This window comes from Astyanax mexicanus, chromosome 1 (assembly GCF_023375975.1).
Source record: "Astyanax mexicanus isolate ESR-SI-001 chromosome 1, AstMex3_surface, whole genome shotgun sequence".
In the NCBI taxonomy this organism is placed as follows: Eukaryota; Metazoa; Chordata; class Actinopteri; order Characiformes; family Acestrorhamphidae; genus Astyanax; species Astyanax mexicanus.
This window is the reverse complement of record NC_064408.1, coordinates 43,460,755-43,482,834: the sequence shown is the minus strand read 5'-3', so window position 1 is coordinate 43,482,834 and position 22,080 is coordinate 43,460,755. Positions and strand designations below refer to the sequence as shown.

The 22,080-nt window shown below is 36.4% G+C and overlaps 1 protein-coding gene across 9 annotated transcripts in view; it reads right to left on the bottom strand.

The window, feature by feature from the left end:
* LOC103036852 (polyunsaturated fatty acid lipoxygenase ALOX15B-like) overlaps positions 1-22,080 on the bottom strand; it is a 98,940-nt gene that overhangs the window by 31,948 nt on the left and 44,912 nt on the right. The gene's annotated exons all lie outside the window — the stretch shown is intronic.

The following is a 22,080-nucleotide window of genomic DNA, read 5'->3' as shown; positions in this document are numbered from 1 at the left end:
TACTGATTTCTGCTCCAATAACCCTTTCAATAACCTCCAATAGCCTTTAATAGTCTTCAGTAGCCTTCAACAGTCTAACCTTGCAGCTGTGGTGTGTCCACTAAACTCCGTAGTTATAAACATCCTGAGGTTAGCAGCGCGCTAACTGACCTGTTTATAATGTAATCCGAGCAGTGCCTCCGTGACAACTGCTGCTGTTAGCTGCTTTGGCTGAAAGGTGAACTGTAGAGAGCTGTATTATCCGTTTTTAAAACCTTTTCCTACACAGATGAACTTAAAAAAAACGTGTAGCCCGTGGCTGGGCTGTAGCTGTGACTGAGTGAAGAGAGCGGGGCTTGTGCTGCTGCTGCAGCTCTGACTAGTGGTTGGATGAGGAACTGCAGCTTCTTGTAAGTGAGCAGTTTCTCCGGTTTCACCAGTTTCATCCACACACAGCTCTGATAAACTGCTTATCCCTAAACTCCTGAATCAGATCGGCTAAAATCATAAGAATATCTGCAGAACAGTGTTAATATGCAGAAGAATATACAGAACAGTGTTAATATGCAGTAGAATATGCAGAACAGTGTTAATATGCAGTAGAATATACAGAACAGTGTTAATATGCAGTAGAATATGCAGAACAGTGTTAATATGCAGTAGAATATACAGAACAGTGTTAATATGCAGTAGAATATCTGCAGAACAGTGTTAATATGCAGAAGAATATACAGAACAGTGTTAATATGCAGTAGAATATGCAGAACAGTGTTAATATGCAGTAGAATATGCAGAACAGTGTTAATATGCAGTAGAATATACAGAACAGTGTTAATATGCAGTAGAATATCTGCAGAACAGTGTTAATATGCAGTAGAATATGCAGAACAGTGTTAATATGCAGTAGAATATGCAGAACAGTGTTAATATGCAGTAGAATATACAGAACAGTGTTAATATGCAGTAGAATATGCAGAACAGTGTTAATATGCAGTAGAATATGCAGAACAGTGTTAATATGCAGTAGAATATGCAGAACAGTGTTAATATGCAGTAGAATATGCAGAACAGTGTTAATATGCAGTAGAATATACAGAACAGTGTTAATATGCAGTAGAATATGCAGAACAGTGTTAATATGCAGTAGAATATGCAGGATCAGGGTTGAGAAACACTGCTGTAATGTGACTTCTGTTCATTTGTAGTTCACAGTAACACCACATGTCCTGACGTTTATAAAAATCTCTATGAAACATAAAGTTACATTATTTTACACAAGGACACCATCTTAAGAAGAGCTCTCAGTAGAAAAAAAAAATAAAAGTGCACTTTTTTTTACAAGAGTGGAGAAAATGTAAATATGAAAATGAAAACGTTATCTAAAATGTGTCACTTGACAATAAGGTTATACACAGACTATTAAATGTTTGAATAATGTGTCAACATTTATGCCTATGTTACGTCACACATACAGTCTGTTGTCCCTCCCCAACAATCTCCCCCCCCCCCCTTCCTCACCCTGTTGGAACAGGAAAAAAAGTTCAGGCTCAGGATTTTTTTTCACTATCACCCCTGGAATTCTAGCAGTTTAGACACATAAACCAAGACAAGTGAAAATACCTGATATAGAGGAGAACTACCCAGCTCATCTACTAAATGGTACTAAATGGAGCCTCATAATTCTATTCTAATTTTCATAAGTGAAGTATGTGCCTGGCATTTGGCATGCTGCCAATATGTTCATGTTTTTCGACTCTAGAGAGTCATTTTCTACTGGCAATACTTCAATACAGAAGGTGTCCGCAAACATTTATACAGAAATAGTGTAAGTATCCAACACTGAAGGTAAATCTCTCTCATGCTATCAGTATCAATATTAAAAAAGTATAAATATTAAAGTATATATTTTGTCACACAACACAATACAGGGCATGGGTGCATTTCTTAAAAGCTAAAGTACTTTATTAAATCATGATTAAGATTGATCATTAATTAATAAGTGTTTCCCAAACCCTTACATAACCTTAATTATAACATGAACTCACAAATTAACGACAAACCTGACCCACACATTATTCTCAACTAGATTCAGCCTACAGTTCAGCAGGTTAAGCACCACAGACCACCAGTTCTGATGGAGAAAACTACATGTTTCAGATCAATAAGCATTGCAATACCCATGATTAATTCTATTCTATTCTTTTAAAATACTGCATTTACTGAGAATGTTGACATTTGGAGAACAACTTCTTTGCATTTTTACACTCTTCTAACAAGTTTCACATCTGCCTGCTCTAGTCCCTGCAACTACCAAAGACTCCAACTCCCAGCATGCTCAGCCCCTGGACATGAGCATGGGACGCTGTCCCGCTCTGCCTCGCCGTCCTACTGATTGAATAATTACTTGATTACTCTCAGGTGTTGCTCGTGTATATAAGGTCCCTTGTTCCTCTCTGTAGTTGCTGAGTATTACTTGGTTCACCAGCTCTGTTACAACTCGTTTTCTTTGCTTTCTGTGTCTCTTGTTATTGACCCGTTTTCTGACTACTCTCTTGCCTAGCCCTGTGCTATTGCTTTCTGTTACCGACCTCCTTCCGTCCTTTGACTTCTCTCCTTGCCTATTCCTTTTGTTATTATTCAGATTCTCTGTTGCTGACCTTCTGCCTGGCCCTCACTACCTTACTGGTATGTTCCTAGTTCAAGCTGCCCTGTTTATAGTTACCCTACCTGTACTTTTAATTCTGTAAATAAACTCTCTGTTTTACATCAGAATGTATCTCTGCATACTCTGGTTCCGGTATTCCTCACAACAAGATTTTTTTAAAGTGTTGATTTCTTTTACATCAGGTGTGGGCCATTCTTCCTCATCTAAGCAAGTTTTTTTAAATATATTTTACCATGCATAACTATGTCCTTTTGCTATTTGAATTTCAGAATATGTGTAATGATATTAATTCTAACAAACTGTGTTTTACAATTTATGTTTTTTGGGCGTAATAGTGAATAAATACTGTATATTTGAGTTGAATTAATATTTGTTTCAGGAGAGGAGTCAACAAAGATGTTCTTTGTGAATCTTTTTGGGAAACACTTGCAGAACCGTCTCTTTCTTTTTTTCTTTCTTTCACTTCATGTCAGTCTTTCTTTAATGGAAACACACAATGCCAGAATCAGAAACCAGAAAACTTACAGATCCAGCCCAAAGACCTGTCAGAGTTTTAATCTCATGGCGTCCACTGGAACCGATTTTGCCAATTAAATTGATGTAGATTCTGTTGGAGGTGCCAGAACCCAAATAATCACCAGTGAAGACTTGAATGTTGTATTTACTCATGGTTCTTCTGCAGTAAAATATCAGAGAAAGTATGTTATGGTTACATCCTTCTAGAAATAAATACACTACCTAAGTTTTTTGTAGATGGTCAAAAAAACATTATTTGAGTGTGAGTAACTTATCAAAAACATTTTTATAGCAGTAGTAGTGTAGTATCTGATACTAAAGTGAATATCACTAAGGTGTGTGCTGTTTATACATGCATGATATTAGATAGATTTGCTGGGTGTTGTTGCTATTAAGTAGATTAAATGTGTTACTTTTATTATGCAGATTCATCTAAAATCTTACTAATACTAAACTTGACCTCAACGAAAACGTATTAAAGTTATGTTACATATTGGATTCAGCAGCCTCTTTAACAGTTTGATGATGATTTGAAGAGATGAAATGTAAATCTTGCATATGTGGTGACTTGGTTAACTTCAATAGATATAAAATTGGACACTCTCAGGTAAAAAAGCTTTTTTTTTTTTTTACATAGTTTAATATAAAGTCTCTTAACAGTCTATTGAATGTATTCAGATACATTACTACTGCTGCATCATTGATATGTTGTTCATATGTGGTTATTTAATGTTGAACTGTAACATGTAATTACATCTAATTATATATCAATACACAGTGAAATATACCAACAAAATAATAAATCTAAATACTGCAAAAACTGCATGGGTTAATGTAACTCATTAAATTACTCACCTGATGCAGAGTAGAAAATATTCAGCAGCTCTTTCTTGTTTGTAGATTTGCAGCAAGTTCACCAAATGAGACACAGCTTTCTTACATTTGACCCTTTATGTAGTCACAGACAGGATAGCAGGTGGGCGTGTCTGTATTATGAAATTCATAGGAATTATAACTGAAAGGGTTACTTTGATATGTAATGGGCGTGGCTTTAAGAATCCTACTACTAACCTATTAAAAACTTTACTCAAAAAATAATACTATAAATATAAATTTTGTAGTTAGTTACAAACAAACTTACACTTATAAGACTCATCACATAAAACTATAGCAAAAATCGAAGAAATCATGTTTTATACTTCAGATTCTTCTAAGTAGCACATTTATCTTTGAGGACAGATCTGCACACTCTTGGTATTTTAATATCAGTGCCTTCATGAGGGAGAGTCACCTGGAATAGTTTTCTCAGCATCTTCAAGTAGTTCCTGGAGGTGCTGAACAATAGTTGCTGCTTTTCCTTCACGCTGTGCTGCAGTTTTTTTTGTTTACTACGTAAATCCATATGTGCCTCTTAATTGTTTTTCATGTATTTCATATTAATCTACAATGTATGAAATAAATTAAATGAAGAAATAAAGAAAAAAAAAATAATGAGGAGGTGTTTTCAAATTTTTAACTGGTACTGTACCGTCACGCTGGACGGACACAAGACAGACACACACAGATACTCTACACAAAGTTTATTAACAAAGGGATTAGGCTTACAAGAGTAATGAGGGACAGGCAAGATCAATAACCATAGAGCAGCAAATATAAACAACATACCAGAGAGAGTAGTGAGGTAAGCCAGCGTCATACACAGCAAATCCAAAACAGCAAATGTGGAAGGCAAGAAAGTAATAAAAAATACAGAAATGGGTTGGCAACAAAACAAACAAAAAACTAGACAGGACAAAAACCAGACAGTCTGTATTACTAAAAAGGGTAAAATATAAAATATTTTTTTTGTAAAAGAGCAAGTATACTAGATTCAAAACTTCACAATGAGAAGAGCAAACAAAGGGGTATATATACACAGGAGATTGTGTGGGAACAATCAGAAGCTCGGAGAGCGGGAATGCTGTAGTGTCACGTGATCAGTGAGTGCCTGCTGTGAAGTGGAGTTTTGTTTAGCAAATTCAGGCAGACTGACAGCGTCAGGACTGACATATACACTATGTCCACTTTTGCCAACAAAAATGTCTAATGTTCTGTAATGTAATGGTAATGTAATTGGTAACGTTTTGTCAAATATGCCAATATTAATGAAATGCAGCACAGAAAGGTTTAGAGAGCTTAATAACTTAAGTTACTAAAGCTGATAAAATTGCTCTCACACCTGGTGCTGAAAGTGCACCTGTCTCTCCCACACTCAGCTCTACCTGCAATCTTCAATTTCTGGACTACGATACCCAGAATGCTTCACACACTGACGTCACCCCCTCTCACGATCATGTCACTGTACATCTTCAGAAAGTCAATCACAGGAATATTAAATTCACCACTTCACACCCATATAAATACATCTTCCCTACACACACACTCTGCTGAGTGTTGTTGGTTTGCCACTTACTCTCTCGTTTCGACGTTGTTTTGTTTTTTTCGACCCTGGTTCCTGCCTGTCCTCTGATAATTCCAGGCCTATCAACGACCCCGGTGTCAGTTTTTACAGTATTGTGCAGCCCTAGTTTTAAATCAGGTTAAATACTTTGCCGGGTCATGGTTCTTAATCTTTTTATCTTTAGAAACTCATGATTTTTGTTATCATACTGAAATATTCCTCATCTTCTTGGAAATCTTCTTGTCAGTCAGTTTTTTGATATAGGGATTCTTCATGCCCTCTTTAAATGTGATTTTCCTACTTTTGCACTCATGCAAAGAAACTCTATTTCCATTTGTAACCCCTGTGCAAAGTTAAAAGAACCTGCCCATCTGTTTTTCACACGGCAAACGTGTATCTATTAACAGTTTATCAAATGCAGTGAAGGCTGTTTCAGTTTTCTCACGACTCCAGTAAAGTGGGTTTCATGTCCAATATAAACAAAACACCTTATCAATGATTGCACAGATCTATTTTAGACATAAAATAAAGCTAAAACTGATCAGGTGACATATCCAACCAGGTACAGTCCCTTGCAAAAGTATCTGGCCCCCTTTGAACTTTTTAACCTTTTGCCACATTTTAGGCTTCAAACATAAAGATATGAAATTCTTTTTTTTTTTTTTTTTGTGAAGAATCAACAACAAATGGGACACAATCGTGAAGTGGAACAAAATTTATTGGATATTTAAACATTTTTTTAGAAATAAAAACTGAAAAGTGGGGTGTGCAATATTATTCGTCCCCTCTATCAGTTTTGCACATCGAGAGACCTGTATTTGGCTCCATGCATCTTCCCATCAATTGTAACCATCTTCCCAAATCTGTCCCTGCTGAAGAAAAGCATGCCCAAACCATGATGCTGCCAACACCATGTTTGACAGTGGGGATGGTGTGTTCAGCGTGATGAGCTCAGTTACTTTGACAGCAAACATAAAGTTTTGCATTGTGGCCAAAATTATCAATTTTCGTTTAATCTAATCAGAGCGCCTTCTTCCACATGTTTGGTGTGTCTCCCAGGTGGCTTGTGGCAAACATTAAACAAGACTTTTTATGGATATCTTTGAGAAATGGCTTTCATCTTGCCAGATTTGTACAGTGTACGACTGATTGTTGTTCTATAGACATTGTGTCCCACCTCAGCTGTAGATCTCTGCAGTTCATCCAGAGTGATCATGGGCCTCTTGGCTGTGTCTCTGATCAATCTTCTCCTTGTTTGAGCTGAAAGTTTAGAGGGATGGCCGGGTTTTGATAGATTTGCAGTGGTCTGATACTACTTCCATTTCACTTCCATTGCACAGTGCTCCTTGTTATGTTTAAAGCTTATGAAATCTTTTTGTATCCAAATCCAGCTGTAAAATTCTCCACAACAGTATCTCGGGCCTCCCTGGTATGTTCCTTGGTCTTCAATATGCTCTCTGCGCTTTAAAAAGAACTCTGAGACTATCACAGAGCAGGTGCATTTACAGAGGTGGAAAGTAACAAATGTACTGTATTTACAAAAATTCATTTACGCACGTTACTGTAATCAAGTAGATTTTATGAGTAATTTGTAATTTTTAAAGTAGTTTTTAAAATAGGTAATTTTACTTATTTTTTTTACTACATTTTGACACAAGTAATATACTTCGCTACGTTAGAAAACTCCCCGTTACTGAGTAAAAAAAATGCTGGGAAAAAGCTTGTGTACGTTAATTAATCCCCCTGCATTACTAGAGGTAAACAGACACACACACACAGTCCCACCAGCGTTTACCTCTCTCTGCTGCTTCAAAATCACTCCAAATAAGTAAATCCATCAATCCATTCAACAGTAATCCTAATTTATGTCAAAGCAGTGCTTATAACATCAAATTTAACGCTTTATTTAAAGGTTTGGCTCGGTTTACAGCTAACTAATGCACATGCGCAGAATCAACAGAGTCTTCTCTGAAGAAAGACGTGAATCTCTGTCGGCCAATCAGGTGCTGCGTTAGGCGGAGACAGAGCTAAGGCGGGGTCTGCAACCCGACACTGTCACTGAGCAGATATATAGAATTCAGAAACACATTCTTTACTGCAAAATAAGTTATAAAATTAGTAGTTTTTGTTCTTATAAAGTTTCCAGTCCTTTGGAGAAAGAAAGGAATATCCCAGGAGCAGATCACTATAATATCTAACTGGTGAAAGAGAGCAGTTTATAATTTTACATGGTGAATGTAAACACCGTGTAGCTAAATAAAGAACTGTAAAACACTTATATAAACACACGTATAAATATTTCATTTTAACATTAAAAATGAGAAAATCTGAAAAGCACTGAAAATCTTGTTTTTACCATATTTTGAATATTACATGTTCAATTGTATATTTTTAAGTGTTTTCAGTTCATTTTGTAATATAATTGATAAAATTCAAACTCTCTGAATAATTTAATATTGGTGTAAAAAGCTTTAAAATTTGGGTATGTATTTTCAGGCAGAAATTAGGCTTGGAGCTTAAGAAGTTATAAAAAAAGGTTTTGTTGACTATTTTTATGTTTTGTTTACTGCATAACTCTGTAAATTCACGATTCAAATGTCATTGATTTGATTGCTTTAATATTAATCTGCAACAAATGTAGAAAAAAAGAGAATTAAATGTTAAACTTTTGACTGGTACTTTATATTATTGCTGTATGCAATATTTGTAAGTCCATTGTGCAAAGCTACAGTCTACAGCTGGTTGGTAAGGCATGTAGTAAGGACAGGTATTATGCTGTCTGTAAAATATTTTAATAACATCCCTCAGAATCTCCGAAGACTTTTTTCAGCACCATTTCAGTTCTTATAGTCATCTAATCATCGGGGGTAGAGCACTACAGGCCCCTGTAGCGCGGCCTAGGCTTCTGTTTATAAGGTAATTTTCCCCATTCATTACTTTTACACTTTAAGTAGTTTTAAAGGCAGTCCTTTTCTACTTTTATTTAAGTAAAATGTTAGAGTTAATACTTCAACTTTTACAAAAGTATTTTTAAACCCCAGTATCTACACTTATACTTGAGTAATGAATGTGAATACTTTTGACACCCTTGCTACTAACGTGTATGAACGCCTTAAATTAATAGTATATTAAATGCACTGAAAGCTGTATGAAATGCGACTGTCGGCGCGATGTTAACAGGCGATTGAGGCAAATATAACCTAAATACCTTAGCTAATGATCATGGATTACATAGATCCCTTTTAGACATTAAACAACGTTGAAATAAACTGGAGACATATCAAAGCTGCGCTATGTTACATGCTTAACCTGTGTACACAAATAGAGTTTACCTTTCTTGGTGGTGAGAGAAATGCCTCATAAATGTTCCCTGTGTTTATGTTCCGCTGATTTTTTCACACATAGTTTGTGCTGAGCTTTGTTCTCCATGGCAGCGCAGCTGAACTTTTTCCAGTAATGTTTATTACAGTTAGCAAGGAAGTAATGGATTACATGTAACGGCGTTACGTAATCAGATTACAAATTCTGACAGTTACTGCTTCAGTAAGTGGTAATCAGATTACTGTTACTCTGCTAAAATAAATGGATTACATTGCGGTACTTTCCTATTTTTGGTCTTCCAATCCAACACTGACAAAACGCGATCACATTCACATAAATCACGACATCAGAATATTCTACGATTCACAACCTCCTGCTCAGAATGTTTTCACTGCAGAAGCGCCCCCTAGCGGCCCGTCAGCGGCCCATTCTTACTATGTAAAGTAGAATGCTTAAAAGCGTAAAAAATTCTAAACACACCACAAACTAACCGACTCATATTCTCTAGTACTACTTTAACTACCTGCCTGCAAATTTACAGCCATCTACATGAAACCAGTCGCCAGAAATCTCCAACTGAATACAGCCTGTTTTTTTTCACATTGTTTACATGGGGAACACGCCTCCCCAACAAAATAGCCTTATAAAATATTATTAATATGTAAAATAACATCATATTACATTATTGAAAATTCACTTACTATCACAGCATCTACAATACAGCACTGAACCGCAGATAAAATATCCATAAAGTCCTTTATTCTCCTGCTCACTGCTCCTCCCAAACATGCGTTTAGTTTCAGCTCAACCGCAACGTCATATTCTCAAGCTCCTAGCGACCACACAATGTAATGTTTTCACGTAAAGTTGTTTGTGAATACAAAGCTAAGGATGTAGTGGAGTGCCTAGGCCCTCAGTCATTTACCACTGATGCAAAAGTTTGGTTTTCTCTTGGAAATTGAAGATAAGGGTCTCTAGAACAATTTTGTCCGAGGGCAAAGAGATCAAATTGCAAGGAAATATTTTTTTTAGCCCATTTTCTGAAAGTAGCCAAAATCGGAATTGTGTATTTTTTGAAATAGGTCAAATTGTCTTACATTACCAATAGAACTGATTTAATTTGATGCAAAAGTTTTGTTTTCTTTTTTAAATTGACTATGAGGGTCTAAAGAACAATTGTGGATTGAGGGCCAAGAGATCAGATAACAAAAACATAGTTTTTTAGCCCATTTTCTGAAATGGCCAAAAACGGAATTATATATATTTTTTAGAAATAGACCATATTGCCTATCATTTGCAATGTAATAATATTTCTTGTTATTGATATTGATATTTCTAGGCAGCAGTACATGAGGAAACGGTTATTTCTCAAAAGTTGAAGTTCAAACTATGGTATGGCAGAAAATTACTGTAGCTCCCAATTTTCGAATTTCAGATGAATGACGTTGCTGTAATTACAACAGCCATTTTACAGAAATACCTCTTTTTCACTCACTCACTCACCATTCACACACACACACACTCTCTCTCTCTCTCTCTCTTTATACCCCCCCCCCCCCCCCTTACCAGACACATTATCATGTCTCTATAAATTACAATGAACATAGAAAGTAGGTATATTTTCAACCTACTGCTGAACCAAACCGAAAAGTGGAAACAAAAGTTGTAACAGTAATGGCTGGGACAAAAAAATGGCATTTGTGCATTCTGTGCCAAAAACAAACAAAGGAAAAACTTGTTTGTCCTCTGGCTAATCCAATTGTTAGTCATAGACAGGGAGCATATGCAGAAATGATCAGGCTTGCACATCAGTTCAGAGAAACTGATGCTGCTCCACACCCACATATACAACTTCCAGATGAGGAAGCCATGCATTTGAATAATGCTGCCTGGCATAAATCATGTCGTAAGCTTTACGAGTCAGCAGTACTCGATAATGCAAAAGAAAATTACTCAAAAGGCTTGCTTTCTCCCACAAGAAGATCCTACCGGACAGGTACAGCTGTCAATAGGAATTTATGCATCTTCTGTGGTGACGAAACAAATGAAACGGATCATTCTTTTCAGAAGGTAGAACTCACCAAGCAGATACATGACAAAGCAGTTGCACTGGGAGAAGATCGGATTGTGGCACTCCTTTCAGAGGGCGACCTTGTGGCTATTGAGGCAAAATACCATCGCAATTGCTATACAGGCTTCAACCGTCGTTACAATGCAATAATCAAACAAGATACCCCTAGAGAGGACTTTGAGGTCACAGTTAAAAATGAATTGATCCAATTCATTGAAGAGGAAATTGTTGGAGGTCGCAACATTTTTGCATTGCATGACCTGTGTGATATGTTGACAGAGAAATTAGAACAGCATGGAATTCAGATGACAGTGAACCGGACACGTCTGAAGAAGACAGTCCTCCAACACTTTCCAGATTTGAGAGAGGAAAAGGGTTGTCGTGACAGAGTTTTCTTAATTTGTTCAAAAACTGCTAGAGAAATAATATCATCTGCCTCTCAAACACAAGAAGAGGAATCTCATACATTGTTATTAGCAGCATCCATTCTCAGAAAAGCAGTTTGGAATCATGACTCTCCATTCATATTTGACGGATCATTTCCAAAAGACTGCGAAGAATCCTCTGTGCCACAGTGTCTGAAATATTTTTTCCGCCATCCCTAAAAGGACCAAAATCAACTTCGGAAGACGATAATTCTCTCTATGAGTCAGATGGCTATGCTAAACATGACATCTTTTTCCCGAAATCTTAATTGTGAGCCTCCACTTGCAGTGTTCCTGGCCCTTGAACTGCATTCTCAAACAAGAAGCAAGAAGTTGGTTGAACTCTTACACAACTACAATCTGTGTCATACAAGAAGGTTCTCAGCATTGAAGCTAGCTTTGCAAAGGCTATTGGAGATCTAACAAAGAAGAACGCAGATATAGTCTGTCCTACAAATTTGCGTCAGAACATATTTACAGTTGCAGCTCTGGATAACCTGGACCACAATCCCACATCACGTACAGCAACTTCATCATTCCATGGAACTGGAATTTCATTTTTTTCAGTTTCCAACAACACAGAAACCTGGAATGGACCAAGAGTGTATACACATAAACTCTCAGAAAAAAGAAGGAGGCAGCAGTGGACCAATACTACCCCTGTCATATACATTTGTACCTCCAGTGGGACAAAATCTAGTCTGCCAACCTAAGATGAAAATTGTGCAGCCAATGGCAACAAGTTCATTTGATACAGAGAAACAACATGAACAAGAATGGATGGTGGCGGTTCATGATGCCCTATATGCGGATTCTGCAAATGAGACTCCAGCAATGTGGTCATCATTTCATGCTACTCGATCAGATACTGTTGGACAACCAGAAAAATGCATTGACGCCCTCCTTCCCCTTTTCCATGAGAAAGCAGCCAGCCCAGAAATGATTAGGCATGGAATGGAACTAGTAAAAAAGACAACAGAGCACCTAAACCCCCATCAAGTCCCTCTCTTAGTTGTGGACCAACCACTATATGCCCTGGCAAAGAAAATTCAATGGACATTCCCTGAAATCTTTGGAGAAGACAACTTTGTGGTGATGCTAGGTGGGCTTCATATTGAAATGGCCTTGTGGAGCACCATGGGAGATCTCCTACATGGGTGTGGGTGGCCTGAAGCATTGAAGGAAGCTGGGCTAGTTAAATCAGAAGCTGCAGGCACATCACTTCTGAAGGCAACCAATGTAATGAGATCGAGGTATGGCCATCAAGTTACTGTTGTTGTTCTTGACAGCCTTCTGAAACGAGCATATGAGGACAGTGGAACCAAAATAGCCTTTAAGGACTGGATTGAGGAAGTTTCTGAGGAGAGCCCAACATTCAAGTTTGGGTGCTTGTTCACAAATACCAGCAGATTATTTTCATGTTCATCCGGGCACATCGGGAAAGGAAGTTTGAGTTAATGGTCATCACACTTCAGAAACTTGTACCTCTGTTCTTTGCTCTTGATCATCACAATTATGCCAGGTGGATTCCAGTCTTTATTAGAGACATGGCAGGGCTCCCAGATACCATCCTTGCTGAGTTTAAGGAGGGACACTGGACAATAACTCGAAGCAATCGTCGTTTCTAATCCATGCCAATTGATCAAGCACATGAGCAGGCCAACAAAAGAGTGAAAGGAGTTGGTGGCATCATTGGACTGACAGAGAATCCAGGGATGTTGGAACGTTGGGTTGTGACCCAACGATCATGGATGGAAGGAAGAAGATGGCAAACTGCTTCCCATTTGGACAACGCTGCCCCTCGCCACAGATGTAAGGAATCTTGATGTGAAATGCAGTTGTAAAAATACTTGTTCAAGCAGGTTTACCAGTTCTCGTTGCAAATGTATGAAAGAAAAGCTGAACTGCACACGTCTATGCAAGTGTAATTGTGTGAGATAGTAAATTACAGAAGTCTTAATGTGTGTAAATGTAAAGGTTTTAACAATAAACACCTCTTTCACCTGGCCTTTTATTTTATATTTGTTTTTGTGATACTGGTAAAAAATATGATAAGTATGTCAATTGCTACTCTTCATTTTGAGTCAATAAATAGTTCAAATGTTCAAATCAGACAATCTGAGTCCTGTTATATGTGCATTGTTTGTCAATGTTTTGTCATAAAGAGTACATGTCTTAGTATATTTGAATGTCATTGTTGTATTAAAATTGAAAAATACATGTATATATTTTTAATTTAAATAAACAATGTAAGACATTTTTAGGGTTATACAGCATATACAGTAATATTCTAAATTGAAATTGTTTTTATTTAAGTAGTTACATGCAAAAGCAGATCTTTTTTTACAATAACATATTATAATAATAGATCATTATTAGAGTAGAGGGCGGCCATCTTGAAAAAATGGCAGCCATCTTGGATTTTCTGTGGCCAATGCACTTTTAAAAATGAATTTTTAATAAACATTTGTGACAAATTTCATGATTGAATCATTAAGTGAACTTTTTCTGGCCTCATCTGTTGCATTATAAAGGCTAATAGTGGGTTTGGAGACGATGCCCCCTAGAGGGCAATTTTTTGATCGGACTGTTTTTGCCCTCGGACAAAATTGTTCGATAGACCCTTACAAACAACTTCCAAGTGTAAACGAAACTTTTGCATCAATGGTAAATGACTATGACTAATTGCCTATACATGGAACCCCACTAATGTCCTCTTTTAGATTCTGTGTTTTTTATTGGTCCACAAACCACTATTTTTCTTGAGTGATTGTCTTTTGAACCAATAACGTGAGCGCTGGATCAATCCAATCAAATCAGGTCATTGCCTTTCTCCAGGGTCACAAAAGTGATTGACACCTATTTCAACCAATAGTCCACCCTTAGACGAAAACACTGGTACGTGATTTGCCCTGATTGGTCTCCTAATGGCTGGGGGTGGGGCATGCCCAACCACTGTCACCAAAATCCATCTGCTAAACAAAGGTGCACCCACAGCGCGCATACGTGTGATTTTGTGTCATTTCATAAAAAAATATTAATATTACTCTGAAATAGACTTACATTCATTTATTTTATCACAAACAAACAAAAATATTACAAACTGTTGTTGTACAGAGACAGATTTACTTGTGTATCTTTGTATTAGATTAGGTGCGCTCTGGAGAGGTTTTGAACACTTTAGAGACGCCTGGTGGACACCTAATATAATGCAGTGTAACTCTTCAATGCTTTGTGCTATAAATTAAAAAAATTGTAATTTGTTTGATAAGACCCTACTGAATCAGGAAATGTAGAGAATGACTGACTATTCATCACCAACATCCATACACACACTATAAACTATAACAGGCGCTTTTTTTTTTACATTTTCTTCTGCATTTGATGTTCTCAAATGGAACCTAAATTATGGAAATTAAAGTGTTGAAGTGAATTATTGTTTACTGTTTATAATTACACTGCATTTGACATTTAATAATAAAACATTCAAATTATATTTTGTTTGCATTTGTGAGTTCTTAGGAAAGGAACAGTTTGTAATCGCATTAAATCGTATTAACTGAATCGTATCGTATCGTATCGTGACATAATTTGAGGTATCGTACATTATCGTATCGTATCGTAATGAATCTTGTGATTTACACTCCTAGATAATCCTGGCAAAAAATCCACCTGCAGAAAGTGGCAACCCTGCAAAAAGATAGCTTACAGTTGTTACATTGTTTGGTTTTTAATGGTTTTATCATCAATTTATAGAAGTGTTTCATAAAACTGTTTGATGAAATGGTTTCATAATTTTTTTATAGGGTGATTGAAAAGGCTGTTTTATTTGTTTATCTATTTGATAACTGGAAAGGAAAATAAAAGAATAATATGCAATATGTGGTTGCTACATTCATTCAGGTTTAAAAAACGACAATATAAGTAAGTAATCCAAAGTAATCAGATTACGTTACTCACTTGAAGTAATGTAACTGATTACGTTACAAATTACATTTTGAGTGATGTAATCAGTAATCTGTAAGGGATTACATTTTAAAAGTAACCTTCCCAACACTGTTAGCGGGAGAGATGCTGTGTGAATCAGTGTAGCCTGGGGTCTGTGTGCACGGCTCTGAGGAATCGGTGTTCTGTCAAGCTACCCATCGATATGTGCTTCTTTACGACACTGCGCATGCGCCGACCAACAATCTTTTTTGTATGATTTCATGTTTTTAATGATATTCCTTAAGTTTTTATTGAGAACATTAAACAATCTGCTTGAATGTTAAAAAAAACATGTAAATAGCAGCATAGCAATGGCAAGTTAAAAAAATAATAATGAACTGTAAAAATATAAAAATACGGTTTATAGTCACCTATACATAATTTATGACTTTTTTACATCAAATAATTAAAAGTAACTAGTAACTTTTACTCAAAGTACATTTTAAATTGTGTACTTTTTTACTTTTACTCGAGTAGATTTTTAGATGGGTACTTTTACTTGAGTAGAATTTTAACAAGGTAAAGGTACTTTTACTCAATTAAAAATTTTCTGTACTTTTTCCACCCCTGTGCATTCATACGGAGACTTGATTACACCTGACAGAAATCTGAATGTAGCATTTGTTCCTTGGATAATATGCCAATGCCTCATAAGGTTTGCTGTGTTTTTTTTCTGAGTTTTATTTTCCATTGTAGTATAAACTAATTCCAGAAATAGTTTTTCTTCCGAAAAGAAGCGAGAGACGTGTGCCTAAGCTGTGTGGCATGGATACTTTTCGACCAGTCTTTTTCTTATTAATGAATCATCAACACAGACCTTAACTGAGGCAATTGAGACTGACAGTTCTTTAAATGTTGTTCTGAGTTCTTTTATGACCTCCTGGATGAGCTGTCCATGCCCTTTAGGAGTCATTTTAGTGGGCCAGTCATCGCCCGGGAAGGTTCACTAGTTCCTTGTTTTTTACATTTGTGAATAGTAGCTTTCACTGTGTTTTGTTGGAGTCCCAAAGCTTTAGAAATGACTCTATAACCTTTTCCAGACTGATAGATGATCAATGATTTTGTTCTCTTATCTGTTTTAGAATTTCTTCAGTTTGGGACAGAATGTGCTGCTGTTTAAGATCTTTTAGCTGTTTCATGTTGTCAGACAGGTAAACTGTGATGTTCAGTTCATGTTGAAAACCTGCACCAGTTTATTCGTTTACAAAAAGCATTTCAATTTCATGTTATATCATTGTTACTTTAAATGACTAGCTAGCTAGCTTGGTATCGCCTGAAGATAGTTAACAATCTATTTTTTAATTGTTACAATTGTCCAATGGTACATTTGTAATTTGTGGGTTACTAGTTTTTTGCTCGCTGAAAAAAACATAAGCTAGCTAGGCCTGTTTAACTTTAGCTGCCATGCTAACATTTTCTAATGATATGAAAAACATACCCTATTAAAACTAATTCCTTTAACAGTATTTACATTTTAGAAATGATAAGTGTGTTGATTGGTGTTTTTTTATAAGACGAAGTGTTATATTTTTTTTCAAAGTTTGGTGGCTAGTTTTTGTACGTTTTAATCTCATGACATGGGCACCTGTATGAAAAAATATTGCAATGTCCATTTTTTCCAGTATTGTGCAGCCCTAGTTTTAAATCAGGTGAAATACTTGGCCGGGTCATAGTTCTTAATCTTTTTATCTTTAGAAACTCATGATTTTTGTTATCATACTGGAATATTCTTCATCTGTCAGGCTTTTGGGAAATCTTCTTGTCAGCCAGTATTTTGATATAGGGATTCTTCATGCCATCCTCAAATGTTATTTTGCACTCATGCAAATAAACTCTATTTCCATTTATAACCCCTGTGCAAAGTTAAAAGAACCTGCCCATCTGTTATTTACAGCTAGATTTTGAATGTACAATTTTTCACAGGGCAAACGTGTGTCTTTTAACAGTTTATCAAATGCAGTACAGGCTGTATGAATTTTCTCACGACTCGAGTAAAGTGAGGTTTCGTGGCCAATATAAGAAAAACACCCTAGCATGGATCGCACAGATCTATTTTAGACATTAAATAAAGCTAAAACTAATTAGGAGACATATCCAACCAGGTAGCTAGCTAACAGTGCTAACCTGCACAACCTGACAGAAATCTGAATGTAGCATTTGTCTCTTGGTGATTAGGCCAATGCCCCATTAGGTTTGCTGTGTTTTTTTCCACTGAGTTTTGTTTTCCATTGAAGTATGAACTAATTCCATAAATATTTTTCTTTCAAAAAGGAGAGAGAGCCATGTGTGCCTTAGCTGTGTGGTTGGGGGGGGCTTTTGTGTGAGAGGCTCGGGGGAATGCCGCAGTAGTTACAGATTACAATGACAGGTACAGTGTGGCTATATTCCACACATCACAGATCTAAAATAAAATTTAAAAAATTAAAAATAATTTCACCATTCGTCAGTCTTAAACATTTCTATTTATTTTTTATTTGTTGATTAAAAGACACATTAACCCATCTGAAACATTTGGAACATTGTACAAATCACATCTACAACAGGAAGTGACATCAGCTGGTTCTTCTGAAGATCATGGTGAAGTCGGAAATTAAGTTCCCTCATTTGTTTTTCTGAATATTTGATCTTATTGTAACTATGACTGAGGAGATGAGGTGTTTTTTGTCATAAATATCAATTATGTGAACATGCCGTCAACCATTTCTTTAAAATAAACGTTTTCTTGGGAGAAAATCAAAGGAATTTATGAATTTTTAAATGTCACATAACTTTTGGTAACAGGACTAAGAAAAAAATGTAATCATCTTTGGCTTAGAAACCTTGTACAAGAATTAAGTAAAGCTGCATGAAATTGATCAGTACGTGTTTTGAATAGTTAAATATATGTTTTATTAGATTCAGAGATTATAAAACATAAAAACATTAAGCAATGCCGTTACAATAAGCAAACGGCACCCATTCAATGAAATGACCCATTTCCTCATGTGCAGCTTCATCCTATATCAGTCCCAGCATAATATTAATTAGGTCACACAGGGGAGCGTCACAAAATGAAGCAGAAAACAGAAATAATATTGATGTATTTAACATTTTGATGGACTACAGCGGCACAGGTATTGATACCCTCATAGCAGTGTATTAAAATGTTCAAAAGCATTGTTTTAAACTTTCTTGTAACCAGTATTGTTCAGTACTCCCACAGAATAGAAGGTAACTGTTAAAAAGTGGTTGGATAAATGATTGTAACATGTAGCTTTCCACTGAAAATAAGAATTAAACAATACAGGTGCAATATATCAACTGTCACTAAAACAACAGGTTATAACCTTACTAAATTCTTTATAAAGACTTTATATCTGTCCTTCATATCTTAAGAACCATAGTGTAGAGAATGATGATGATGATGATGCATATCACCCTGCCAAAATAAATCTCAAGGAGGTGCAGTGTGCTTTGGACAAAGTTGAATTTTTTGAGCACAGTAATAGAAGACATTTAGTCCAAATCACCAAAATAACCCACACATACCTACTGTGGAGTACGGAGGAGGGAATGTCATGGTTCAGGCCTGATTTGCTGCACCAGGTTCTGACAAGTTCTGCATCTTAAATCCACTGTGAATTCTCTACTGTAGTATTAGAAGGTCCTGTAGGAAATCTTAAGACCATTCATACAACTATTGCCAATAGTGTTCTCTCACCCATCCAATACATTAAATTCAGGTGTTTTTCACTTCCATGGCCACAGGTCTATAAAATGAAGCACCAAGAGTTGGATATAGTGGTATAAAGCATGTCAGAACTGGACTCTAGAGCAGTGAAGACATGTTTTCTCTGCCTGGCAATCTGATGGACAAGTCTGGGTTTGTCTGACTGTATTTTGTGAAGTGTAAAGTTTGGTGGAGGGGGGATTATGGTGTGGGTTATTTTTCAGGAGTTGGGTTTTGCCCCTTTCTTACAGGTAAGGGAGCTCTTTGAGAAATTTCATGATCCCAACTTTGCAGGAACAGCAAATGATTGCTCCATCCTGTTCCTACATGACTGAACACCAGTGCACAAGCAATGTGCATAAAGACATGGATGAGAAAGATAGGTGTGAAAGAACTTGACTGACCTGCACAGAGTCCTGACCTCAATATTTTTATTTATTTCATTTTATTAAGTATATTCAAAAGTGCGTTCTTAAGCTTCATAGGTTTAGTTATGCAAATTCAATAGTTCAAATGATCTTTTCACTGCACTATATATGCAGTGTTTCTGGTGACATCTGTTGGTGTATTTGAAGTATATTTTACTTCACTTTACAAATGACATGCTAGCGAGGTTATTTAGCAAGCTGACTGCACATAAACTTCATGCAGTTTTGCAGTATATAATTACTTTACAAACCCAAAGAACACTTTACTACAGTAGTGAAAAAAGCTAAATGAAACCATTATTTACTTTGCACTTTATATTTTTACTATTTCTATTCGATTGAAAACACAACATATTTTAAGTTTTGTCTTGTCAACTTTAGTAGAGAAGAGTAATAAGGTCAAAAAAAGTAATGCTGTGATTTCAAACTAATGATTTGGTACAAAAACAGCAACCACAAAGCTTATAGTGTGTGGTGTCACTAATAGAATAAATCAGACACTGAATTGTTGAATTAGACAGATTTAGATCTTGTGTAAGAGTTTCAGCAGAGCAGTTCATGTTGACATGATCAGTAATTTATCTGTAGTAATACTCAATAAGTAATTAACTGAGTAATTAATCAGTACCATTGGTAGTTATTAATAGTGATTTATACGTTAATGTAGCACTGTTCATTACAGTGTTTCACTGTATTGATGCTGTTATTCTCACTCACTGTTACACGGCACATGATGAAAAACAAAGCCATAAAGAACTGTTTTATACACTCCCCGGTCACTTTATTAGGTTTGACTAATAAAGACTGGTTCGAGCTGATAGAACGACCACAGTAACTCAAATAACCACTCGTTAAAACCGAGGTCTGCAGAAGAGCATCTCTGAAACACAACACGTCTAACCTTCAGACTGATGAGCTACAGCAGCAGAAGATCACACCGAGTTCCACTCCTGTCAGCTAAGAACAGGAAACTGAGGCTACAATTCACACAGACTCACCAAAACTGGACAGTAGAAGATTGGAAAAACGTCACCAGGTCTGATGAGTTTTGATTTCCGCTGCTCAAAATTTGGCGTCAACAACATGAAATCATGGATCCATCCTGCCTTGTATCAACGGTTCAGGCTGGTGGTGGTGGTGCAGATGGTGTAGTGAATATTTTTCTGAAACACTTTGGGCTTATTAGTATCAATTGTTTCAATGCCACAGCCTACCTGAGTATTGTTATTGACCATGTCTATCCCTTTATGACCACAGTGTACCATCTTCTGATGCTACTTCCAGCAGGATAATGCACCATGTCATAAAGCTCAATCCAATAGCGCACCTTTGGGATGTGGTGGAACGTGAGATTCACATCATAAGATGTGCAGCCGACAAATCTGCAGCAACTGTCTGATGATATCATGTTAATATGGACCAGACTCTCTGAATAATGTTTCCAGCACCTTGTTGAATCTATGCCACAAAGGATTACGGCAGTTCTAAAGGCAAAAGGGGTCCAACCCAGTACTAGCAAGGTGTACCTAATAAAGTGGCCAGTGATTGCATGTCATGCCTCCTTTAGTGAAATGTGAGATCACTATAAAAGACTGAAGCTCCTCCCTTCAAAATGGTGACAGATGTGCATCTACTGTTGCTTTGTCTTGATCCTCATATGCTGTTTATTATGAATCACAGAGAAACAAATAGACCAAATATTAACTAAAGCAGAGAGAGTTTAATACCTCCACTCATTATTTAATTAAATCTTCTTTTTTGCAGTCAGAAACATATTGTGTAAAGAGACTTCATTGTGTGATTATAAACATGTAATTCATCAAGCACGGTGAGTTACGTTAGATAACACTGTGCACATTCACTGCCAAGAATCATTATCTAACTTAATGATGATCACATGAACATCTGTTCACTTTTACACTTTAAAATGTAGCTTCTTTAAGACAATACATACACATGCACTGTACATAAACTTTAAATACATTATTTCCAAAACTGTAAAATGAACTGCTTTTATTGTCAGAGTGGGTCAGATATTTTGGTACCCAGTTTATGATCCAGGATGAGCAGTAAAGATCTGCTCTGTAGAACAAGACATAATGAATTAAATTCAGAGTTCAAAGTTGAACAGCTGGAGCTATTTTTATACAAAGTCTCAGACTGATGTCCAGATGTTTGTTATGGTTATGAAAAATGTATTGTTCATAGGTCGGGCAATCTGACAAATAGACCTAACGTCATGCACAATCAGTAATTTGAGAGATCACTGTGAACATTAGGTGCCAACACCCATCACCTGGTCTATTTTTAGCTTTATGGTGTTCACATGGACAACACTTGACTTCAGCACTTTAACTGATAACAACCAGGTAACATTTCAGCACTGCCCAATGAAAAACAGACATCTCCATTTTTATTGGTTTTAGATATTATTACATCATTAAATACAGCAGCTGTCCTTCATCATGTCGTCCTGCTCCTCTGGAAGTTTATATCATGCTCCTCTGCTAGGTGCTAATGTTGGCTAGGTGCTACAGGC